Here is an 11385-nt window from a genome sequence, read left to right as displayed (position 1 = left end):
ATGCAAACTATCTTGAATACCAGAAAGTTGTTTTCCTCTAATAACAAAGAAAACACATCACATGAAATACAGCAACCATAATATAACAAAAATAACAGTAATTATATAAAATAATATGTTACAATTGAAGCTGAAAATTTTGTTTTATTAATACATGTGAATGAACAAATAGGTATTCAGCTAAGCTCAGAACAAGACCTAATTATATTATAAAGTATTTTGCAGCTAAAATTAAGAGCTTCATCTGGTTGAAAATAAAGGGAAAGAAAATGATATGCCAAGAACCTGAAGTTCAATTTGAATCTTATTCATGGGGACCCTTATATGCAGCACAACAAAACATTGATCCATCCTGCATCATTCCCCCAAATCGCCAAAACGGCTGCATCCAATCTTATGCCCATGGTGTTAATTGATCATACTAAGGATCTTCCATTGCCCCCTGGACCCTCTACTTTGCCAAATATTCTTTCCTTTTATAGTGATTGATCCTTCCTATTAATGAGTCTAACACAAGTGACTGGAAGGTATTCTGTTGTGATCCGTAAGGTTTTGTTTGCAGAATGTTATGATGCACACCACTAGGCCGTCCTTTCTTGTATCAGCCTGCAAACTCCACTGAAACCTGTCCAACATAGATGACCCTATTTGTACTAGACATGATTTATCATCCTAATAAACATTAAGGAATAATTAGGCAATAATTACTATACCTCTTTATATGTAAATTCAGATCTCTGGTAGAGCAACATGTTGAGTACTGGCTTCTAACCCAAGGTCAATAATTCAAATCTACTAGCTTCTCTGAGGGAGAAAGCTGAAACGGCATGCTTCTGCCAGAATTTACGACCTTGAAAACTGTCAAGAGTAGTGCTACTCTGTTGTAGCAGGTCACTGTGAGTTGGAATTTCCTTGATGGCCTTGGTTTGGATTTTCAAAAAAATAAATTAGAAAACTTATAATAAAGTTGATAAAGTATAAACAGAAGGACTTCAATACAAGCAATATAGTTGTCAAGAAAATATCTACAAAAAGTTAGTAAACTTTGTAGGGAAAATTTGTAGGGAAATTCTACCAAACTTTTACAGAACATGAAAACTGCATGCCATACAAATAGCTGCTGAGCAGAGAATGAAAGACATTTTTTTTATCATTTCCATGAAACACATGCAATCTTGAAAGCTAATCTTAAGAGTGATGTGTAAAATAGAACCAATATCACTTATGCACATCGATATAAAAATATTAAATTAAATGTTAATGTTCTAGCAACACTACACCACATCAAGAAGATATTATACTGTGACAAAGGAATATATCCAGAAATGCAGGGTTTGGATATTACTAGAAAATTCACTAATATACTAATAGAAATAAAAGGAAAAATTGTGATTATCTCAATGTGATAATTCAATGTTATTGAAATAACATTTTTATAGCTCATAATTTAAAATTATTTCTGAATAACACAGATAAGGGAAAATACTAATTGATAAAGACTTTGAAGTGGCTGTATATCATTTAATATATAATTATATATGACACCAAACAACAAATTATAGTCATGTTTTAGATACGAAAGCTATATCTAAATATATATTATTTAAATATATAAATCATTATCTATTAAATATTTATAATATAGTAGCACATGTCATTATCTATTAACTAACATATTACATATTGTTGCAAATTGCTATCAAGAAGCATCCAATGAAACATATATATAATGAGAAATATGTATATCCCCCCAAAACCAGAATTTCTCTGGCAGAGGGGAGTTTTCCTAGTACGCAACTTTCCCTCGAGGTGTGCATTGAGCAACTCACTCTGAGTTAGTGGTGGCATCACCTGGGAAGGTTCTCTGGTCACAGTGACGTTTTCATAAACGCAATTCCGCTTGAACCTTGTTTTTGGTGATGGCTAATTTAAGAAAACAGCATGTTATTGTGAAACTTTGTTTCCTGCATGTGAAAAATACCACAGAAAATGCTGGGATGTTGAACACTGGTTACAAGGACTGCACTATGGGAAAAAACTCAAGTATATGAGTAGTTTTCTTGTTTCAAAAAAGGTGAAATGTTGTTTGATGACAAACCTCATTCTGTCAACTTGAATAGTCGAAAATATCAACTTGTACTGCATTTGGAGGTCATTCCACCAGGTCAGACTGTTAATCAAGCTTTCTATTTAGAGGTTCTGAAAAGATTGTGTAAACAGTGTGCAACAAACAGGCCCGATTTGTGACAGATAGGGGACTGGTTTTGCCACCACAGTAATGCACTTGCTCAAGCAGCCACCTCAGTGCATGAGTTTTGGGCCATAAACACCTTGCCTCTCTTGCCCCATGCCATGTACTCACCTGACCTCACTCTGTGTGACTTCTTTTTATTTCCATGAATGCAGAGGGACATGAAAGGATAGCTATTTGACAATATAAAAAAGGTGACAAAAGAAAAACCGATGGACTTGCTGTCAGCCATCTGAACATATTAGTTTGAAAAATGTTTCCAAGAATGGAATCACAGATTTGACAAATGTATTAAGTGTAATGGACAGTATTTTGAAAGTGATAAGGTTATTTTATAAAAAAATTAAATACATAGCTTTTTAAAAAACTCCGGGTTTTTTTTTGTGTGTGTGGGGGGGGTGTACCCCTCATATAGTGCAAACCCTTAATCTTAGTGGAAAATTGGTGGCACTGTCTTAATTGTAGATCACTAATAATTTAGTCACCTGAGGATATCTAATTATAAAGAATATTGAAAATGTACTTTTAATTTTCAGGAATATTAAAAGGGAAAATGGGGAATGAATAGTGGTGTGAATTAGCAATATCCATCTCACATGCTATTTCATATGGTTGATTAAAAAATATTATTTCAAAAAGTCAAATTGGGAGAGAAAGAAAATTCAACCATTTCTTTCAACTGGTCAGAATGACTATTAATTCTAGAGTTAGTCACAGGGAAAAAAGAATAAAGATATCAGGTATTCAATAGAAAGTTTCAAAGTTCTGTTAGCATCCATAATTTCTTTGTATAATGACTTACTGATATCTAGGTAGCTTTATCTCCTTAAATACGTTTTCCCCATTTCACTTTAATTAAGACTGTCATTTGCTCCCAAATTATATATTTTTTTGTTTTTAATTTTGCAAAGGAAGAAATTCAAGCACTCCCACCTGGTAAATCAGGGCCATAAAACATATAATACTTGTTATCATTCATATTGAATTCACATCGACAAGTATTTTTATATGTATCATGTTGATCATGTAAATGTAGTTAGCTTCTGGTGGGGTGGGGGGCACAAACTGTAACTGATTAGATGCTACTGCAATCATACAGGGAGTTAGTCTTTGGAGGGGGGCGGACAAGGACTACACACCATCTCTTCATGAATATAAATAAACTTTACTTTGATGAGACGTTATTTGTCTTTATGAAAGAGAATGATTGGAAAGATGAAGATGAGATTTTGTGCTTTGTGCTGTTAGTCTTCTAGTTGTGTGGCAATGGTAGCAGTGCAAGCATCACCTGCCTAGCTGTACGTTCATTGAATTCAATTCACTGCTGTTTACTTGGCTCCTCTTCCATTCACAGCACTGTCAATGTACCTCAGACTTTGACTAAATAAGGCGATGTGAACATATGTTAGACTCAAAGGAAAAAAAATTAGATTCAATGTAAAACCAAATGGTTGTCCCCTCCCCCACCCTTTTTTTCTTTTCCTCTAGATAAAGGGACTTTTCACATAGCATTACTGATTTAGTGTGTAAATACAATTAAAAGCTAACTGTCTTGTCACCTCCTGTTGCTTCCAAGGGCAATAGAGAGAGAAAAAAAGCAGAGGTTTCTGGCCAGAGAGATTCAGTAGAATTTATCAATTTTCTTCAATGCAAGAAGGTTATGGGTCACGCAGACAGCTGGAAAGAGGTGATGAATAATGTCCTCAGAAAGATTAATAATTTCTTATCAGGTCAGAGGAAAGAAATAAATCTCATCGGTGGTTCCTAATACATGCAGCAGTTGTATTCGTGAGTGTCTGTTTGCCTTACTCTGATCCGGAAAGATCCAGCAGCATGCCCCTGCCTGTCTTAACGCGGTTCTCTTCACAGGCCAGTTAGATTTAGCCTACTCTTCTGTAGAGGTGCTAACCAAGAAATTGATATAGCAAGAGGTGCTAACCTGAAATTGATGGGTATTTTCATTCAGCAGTACTCAAGAAAATATGACTCATCCATGTAAAAAGAAATGTTAAAGCATAACTAAATATTTTCTTCACATTATTATTCCATCTATAGATTTCTCTCGAAATACATTCAGTTGTTTTTAGTCGTACAAGAAGTTTGTGTTGGCCAAATTTGTATCTGAGGCTCATGTTGTTTGTTTGTTTGTTTGCTTGCTTGCTTTGTTTTTAAGGGGAGTATTCTGGGAACTAGATCTAAAAACTCAAATAATAAAATGGCACGTGTGTGGAACTGCTTACCGCCCATAAATTATGGTCTCAACAATCACTTTCTAAAGCTTCCCTCCCACTGAAATTAATAGTGGGAATATTTTATATTACATTTCATCTATTTAATTTTTCATATCAAATTAGCCATACTATTAAAACTCCAGCACCCAACTTGAGAGAAACAGTGCAATATTTGCAAACGTAATTAAGCTAATAAAAGCCAAATTTCAGTTTGCATTTTGGCTTACGTTGTTATGTGCTGTGTAGCCGGTTCCACCTCATAGTGACTCTGTCCAACAGACAGATGCCCGGCCCGGCCCCGCATCATTCTCACACTGATCTCAGCTACAAGCCCGCTTAAGCTGCAGCCATTGTGTCAATCCACCCGGTCAAAAGTGTCCTCTTTGGGACTGCTCTTCTACTTTACCAAGCATGATGCTCTTTTCCAGGGGCTCTACTGAGAGCTTGTCTGAAGAGAGGCAAAGTCTCACCATCTTCCTTTCAAGGAGCATTAAATTAAAGGAAAATAGGAACCCATGTACAACTGAAAACTGAATGCACACCCATATATTGCAACACTTTAGAAACCCTTCCAGCAGCAAGAAGAAAAAAAACAACACCTTCATAGTTAATCAACACATATGTTGCAAATATAAATATATATATATAAACTATTTTATGTAGGTGGCAGCATAGTACATCCACCATCCATCTGTCAAGTTGGAGTGCTATGGTGTCTTGTATTTCTCTAATGCTGGACATTGTGAGACTAGTATTACAAGAATCAGCAAGGCCAGCTGTGGGGACAGGTTTCAATAGAGCTTCCAGAGTAAAACAAAACTACAAACAAAGAGCAGGTAAACTCCTTGTCAAAGAAAAACATCCTCTGGGGTTAGTATGTTTATTAGCTGCTATCAGGTCATTTCAGTTTCCAGTTTTACAGTGATCCCAGATCCTATATACAACAGAGTGAAACGCTGGCCCGTCATGCACTGTAACTTCCTTGATTGTTTTCCTCTGTTTAAAAAACCTTACCAGGCATGATGTCCTTTTCCAGGAACTGGTCTCTTCTGATAACATGCCCAAAATAAGTTAGATAAAGTCTTGCCATGTTTGCTTAAGGAGCGTTCTGGGTAAACTTATTTTCTGGTGGTCCACAGTACTTTGGACATTCTCCATCAACATCAATATTCAAATGCATCATTTCTTCTTCCGTCTTCAGTGTCCATATGCATGTGAAGTGATTGAAAATACTGTGGCTTGGATTAGGCCACACCTTTGTCCTCAACGTGATAGCCTTGTTTTTCAACACTTTAAAGATAACTAACTTGTGCAGCAGATTTGCCTAATGCAATACATCTTCTGGTTTTTATCAAGCACTCAAAAAGGGACTGTGGAAAAGCTGTATTCAAAATGCAGTCAATTTTAATGGTGTGGATGGAATTAAGCCTTTAGGACTTACATTTGCTGATATGAATATCATACTTAAATACATAAAAATATAGTGCAGAAAGAACTGGACATCAGAAGACTGTGAAACTTGGATATTGAATATTCGAAGCAAATGGAAGAGAGGGTGAAAGGAAATTTCTGAACAGAAGATTCCAAAGAGTGTCTCCAGGTGATAAAGTAGAGAGCAGTTGTTACTGTTCTGATGTGTCCAGGGGCTCTTGGTCTCAGACCATAAAAGGGCAAGAAAAAAGTGAGGTTTATCTGGAAAGGGTATAAAAGTACCTGATACAGCAGGAGAGACTCCAGTGAGTTGCTGCTGAATGAACTGTGTCTAGGGGCTTTTATCAGGTGTGGGGTACTTGGCCTGTCTGTATCTTGAGGTTGTGAAAGGACCAGCCCTGAGACTGGTCTTATTTCTCAGGTCCAATAAAAATCCCAGTCATGATCTCCCCTGGGCTGGGTCTTGCCTGGTCATGGACAGAGAAGTAAGTGTGCAATGTACAGCAAAAATCTTGAACTTAATCACCTTGGAGTTTAGAATAGTTAGGGCTCTTATGCCTACAAGCTTAAGATTAGATTGTCTTTGGTTGTTGAGATCATGTTCCAGATATCCTGTCACTACCAATGCCTTCCTGCCACTGGGCCTCTATCCCTTACGCTGCCCGGGGGCTCTCTATCTCCTATCGCTCATTATTATAGTGAAATGGTCAAAGATCTCGGGTTAGAAAACCAAAAGGGAAGAATACACCCAGTATTTCTGAAACGTAAAGAACGGAACAAAAAATTCCAGCGTTCAGTTGTAATAGTGAAGAATTCGATGGGCGAAATATTGAACGAAACCAACAGGTCCTGTGCTGGTACAGCTCATCTTCACCACATAAGTTAGACAACAAGGGTCTGCGAAAGAGTCGAAAGAGATGCAGACTTGTGCCATTCCAAAGAAAGGACATACCACTGAATGCAAAACCAGCAAAACCCTTTATTATCAGTACTATCAAAAATATCACACAAATACAAAGTTTTTATGAAGAAATGTTCATGACGAAAAAACTTTTAAAATATATTTACAGAAACAATAAACCGACCGGTAACAGTCAGAAATTCAAGCCAGATTGAGAAGAGTCCGGGAAGGAAGACAGTGCCAGGTGAATCCTGGAGGAGAGAAGGCAGTCGTTTCACAGTGGGGTACGGACTATGGTATTCTATGGGCAACACAACGAATAACGGATCCCATTGTAAAGAATGGATCTACACAACACTTCACTGTGATGACATGGGAGCTGTACATATGAAAGAATTCTAACAGAACGAGTGAATCCTGTTGTCAGGTGCCATCAAGTGGGTGTGACCCATCGTGACCCATGCATAGCATAGCTGACAGCATTTGATCCTGTGACGTCCCCAGAGCTGTTCCCATCCTTGAGCCCGTTGTTGCAGCCGGGATGCTGATGCACCTCTTGAGGGCCTCCCCTTTTCTTCTGCTTTTCGACTTTACCAAACATGATGTCCTTTTTAGGGACTGATCTCTCCTGCAAAGCATCCGAAGTGTGCAAGTCCCAGTCTCACTATCCTTGCCTCTAAGGAGCAATCTGGCCATACTTTTTCTAAGAGATCTGTTTATCCTTTTAGTAGTCCATGGTACTTTCAATATTCTCCACCAGCACCATAATTCAAACGCATTGATTCTTCTTCAGTGTTCCTCATTGAATATTCAACTTTCCCAAGCATACGAGGCATTGGAAAATACCACTGCTAGGATCAGGAGCACCTTACCCTTCAAAGTAGCATCCTTGCTTTTCTATACACTAAAGAGGTTTTCTGCAGCAGACTTCACTAATGCGATGCATCATTTCATTTTGTGACTGCTGCTTCTGTGAACATTGATTGCAGATCCCAGTGAGAAAAAAATTCTGAGAACTTCAACCTTTTCTCTAGCATGATGTTACCTTTTGGTCCAGCTGTGAGGATTTTGGTTTTCTTTACACTGAGTTGTAATGAGGACTGATGGCTGCAATTCGTGATCTTCATCATCATGTGCTTCAAGCCTTCCTAGCTTCAGCAAGGAAGGCTATTGCAGACGGTGAATAAGCCTTCCTCCACTTCTGATGCCACCTTGTTCTTCATGTAAGCCAGTTTCTCGGATTATCTGCTCAGTGTACGCACTAAATAAGTGTGATGATAGGATACGACCCAGTCACACACATTTCCTGAATTTGAATCATGCAGTAGTCCCTGGTTCTCTTCTCATAACCGCCTGTTGATCCAAGCTAAGGACCACTGGCGGGCAGCAGAAGCTAGGAGAGAGGTTTGCAGAATGAATCAATGGTGGAGGCCCTAATTTGGTGCTTTAGCCTTCAAAATTGTGAAAAAAATAAAGATCCATTCTTTAGAATCAGCTTGTGCACTATTTACATTATACTAAAACCAGGTAACTATGACACAACATGAAAATAGTTATCTAATAAATAAATAAATAAATAAAAGGCTGGAGGGGAAAAAAAAGAAAATAGTTATCTATATGACTTAAAATGGACATTCATCTTCATCATTCTTCAGTGATATCAGTATTTATGGTCAAAGAAAAGCATTTATTGAAATTATGTGTAAACCCTGAATCATTCAATGAAGTAGCAGTAAGTAGGGTACTTTTCCAGCAATTTTGTGATTTATCCTTTTGAAAAAGACCTGCAAGCTTCCAGCCTCTCTCAAATTTCCTGAGAAGCAAGCATAGAAATAAAAAGAAAGAAGGGCGCAGGAGACACTTAAGTGAACAAGTAAACGTAGTTGCCAGAGCCTTATTTACTTGAGAAATGTGTCTCCTATCAAGACTAAAATGATGAGATATTACTAATAAAAATAGAAATTAATCACATTTTGCCTCTTGAATAGTTTTAAGCCAGTCTATTTTCAGGTTAGCTGATAAAGCTACTTCTAATGTACAGATGTCAGTTCATGAGCCCGCCTTACTACTGTTATTCATCAAAGTGTTAGTCTCTCTAAAGTAAAGTCTTGTAAGTGGCAAAATGTAGCCCTCAAATGCGTGCTTCACTACTAACTAGCCAAGGTTAGTAAAACCTGGTATCAGCTGGAGACCCTAACCTTTCCTAATGCATTCCCCGAAGGTGACTTGAACGATCTGATGGGGAACCCAAGGTCCTCCACTTTCTAGGAAGAAATTTCAAAAAGTTCTTGGAGAAATGGAATCCAAAGATAATGGAATTAGTCCACAAACTTTCTGAAATTCCCTTGTGCACGTCACAGGTAATTCTTATAAAGAAATTTAGTCAAGAACCATATCCACAGGGATTATAAGGAACAATCTATAAAAATGGTGTCCAGCTAGAGCAAGGGAATATATGATTACATATTCCTACAACGTCCACTCTTAAAAAACATTTTTACCTGAGTTATCTTGTGTCCTAGGAGTAAGTTGTCACAAAATTAAAGGAGTTTAAAAGAAGCGTTTGCTTGGCAGGGAGTAAAAGAAAGGAAGTTGGAGAACTGGCATGCTGGTTATCAGAATAATGAGGACCAGAGATAAAAAGACAGCACGAAATTCAGAGTAAATATAAAAATTAGAAACTCCTACACTTTTCACCCTTCCGTCTGTCTACTATAAACTATTGTGTGTCAAATGAACACAAGCATGCAGTCACCATATTCACGAGGGTCTTCATTGGTCCCTGAGAAGGAAAGAGCAATAAATGACCACCTAATGTGTTTGTTCTACACGGTATCTGCCTAGGCCACGCTCTCTAGAGAGCACTGGTGGCATAGTGGGATATGTGCTAGGTTACTAACCTGCAAAATTAGCCATTCAAAATCACAGGCTTTTCCATGGGAGAAAGAGGAGATGTTCTTTTCCTTTAAGGCACATGGGCAGTTCAATGTTGTCCTATAGGGTCACTGTGAGTTGTAATCATGGCCGTATGTTTTGGGGTGAAAGGTCCAGTTCCTTAGCCTTTTGTGTTCTCGTTAACCTCCTCTCCCTGAAGGTAAACAGCCTCTCAATGCGGTCCTGGAACGGGCAGGCATTTTGTTAGTTCAGCGGTCAGAAATCCATGAAGAACTCCAAATGGCATTGAACCTAATGTGCAGGCTGCAAATAGCGTTAAGGTTCCCACCACAGGCTGCAGCATTTCAATGCCAAATACCTTAAGATTTCAGATGCCAACACAGTTGTGAGCATTAAAGAAAAGTTTTAACAATGGATTATTTAGAATCCTGAACTCTACTGCACTTTGCTAATCTATTCTGCTATAAATGGCATATTTGTGAATATGCATTGTAAACTGCAAGGTAATTTATGAATTTGATGAGTGTGGTTCATTACATACAATTGTGGCACGCACTCTAAGGAAGTAGGGCTGGTGTAGAGAGATATTTCCTTTCAGACCTCCTGCATCCAGCGCTTGCATTTTTAATGCTGTCCAGTATTTCAAAAAAGTACTCAAAAAGCAAAGGGAGCTTGAGGAAAAGTGTGGTTTTGTGTCACAGTAGGAGGTACCTTACCTTTTAGTGATGGATACTCGATGCTCAAGATGAGGAGTCTTTCTCAATAAAATCTATGACACGAAATTATAAAAGATGAAGAAACAGGACTGTGTGTGCCACTTGCATTTAAAAATTCAAAAATACTTAATAAGACCTATTGTACTGGTAATGTGATTGAGATGGTCAGTCTGCAAAGTGGCAAAGCAACCAAGAGACAGAGCAAAAGTGGTCTGGAATGCTCTCAAGATAATGAGGGCTCCACTGGAAAAAATCCATTTCAGCTCGCGTCTCACTAATTCTGGAGGATAACCATTTTACCTTGCCGGGAGAAATGCAGGTGTAAGATATGTACCAAACCTTTCTAAGAAAAAGAAACAAAGAACCCAAGGTTTAACAAATATGAAAGGCTGAAAGAAATTTCAGTGGTTATGGCTGTATTTCCCATTTCGTTCTATGGCTTCCACTATTTTAATTTTAATCAGTTAACAAATCTCTATGTCTCTGGCACACCACAGTAATTGATTATTATGACTTTTTCCATTAAGAAATGCTAACTTATAGTTGATACTCTGGGGTAAAACAAAGATAGTTTGAAGTTTGGGTCTTTCAGTAATTTTATTTGATTATCACTTCTACATAGTTTCATGTACTTTAAATTTTAGTAATATATAACTTGGAAGTAGACCAGAAACATTAAACATATTAGTAGACCAATTAACTGGGATATCATAGAAAAACCATGATCCTAAACCTCCAAACCAAGAGAGTACTGATTTGACATAAAAAAATCTCAGTCGTTACTCTTTTCCCCCAAAGTCATTGTTAGCAGCACACTGTAGTGAAGTGAAATGGCTTAAATACAGCTCTGCTCTCCAATAGTGGGCATTACAAAGAAAAATGATCTGGTGGGACCATGGTGTGTAAAATAATAACACAGGATGTTGCTCTTCCTCGGGGTAAGAGAGTCATCCCAACAGC

The sequence above is a fragment of the Echinops telfairi genome, unplaced genomic scaffold (assembly GCF_000313985.2).
Source record: "Echinops telfairi isolate 266 unplaced genomic scaffold, ASM31398v2 ScPeMD7_3533;HRSCAF=4204_0, whole genome shotgun sequence".
Taxonomy (NCBI): Eukaryota; Metazoa; Chordata; class Mammalia; order Afrosoricida; family Tenrecidae; genus Echinops; species Echinops telfairi.
This window is presented reverse-complemented; position numbering follows the sequence as displayed.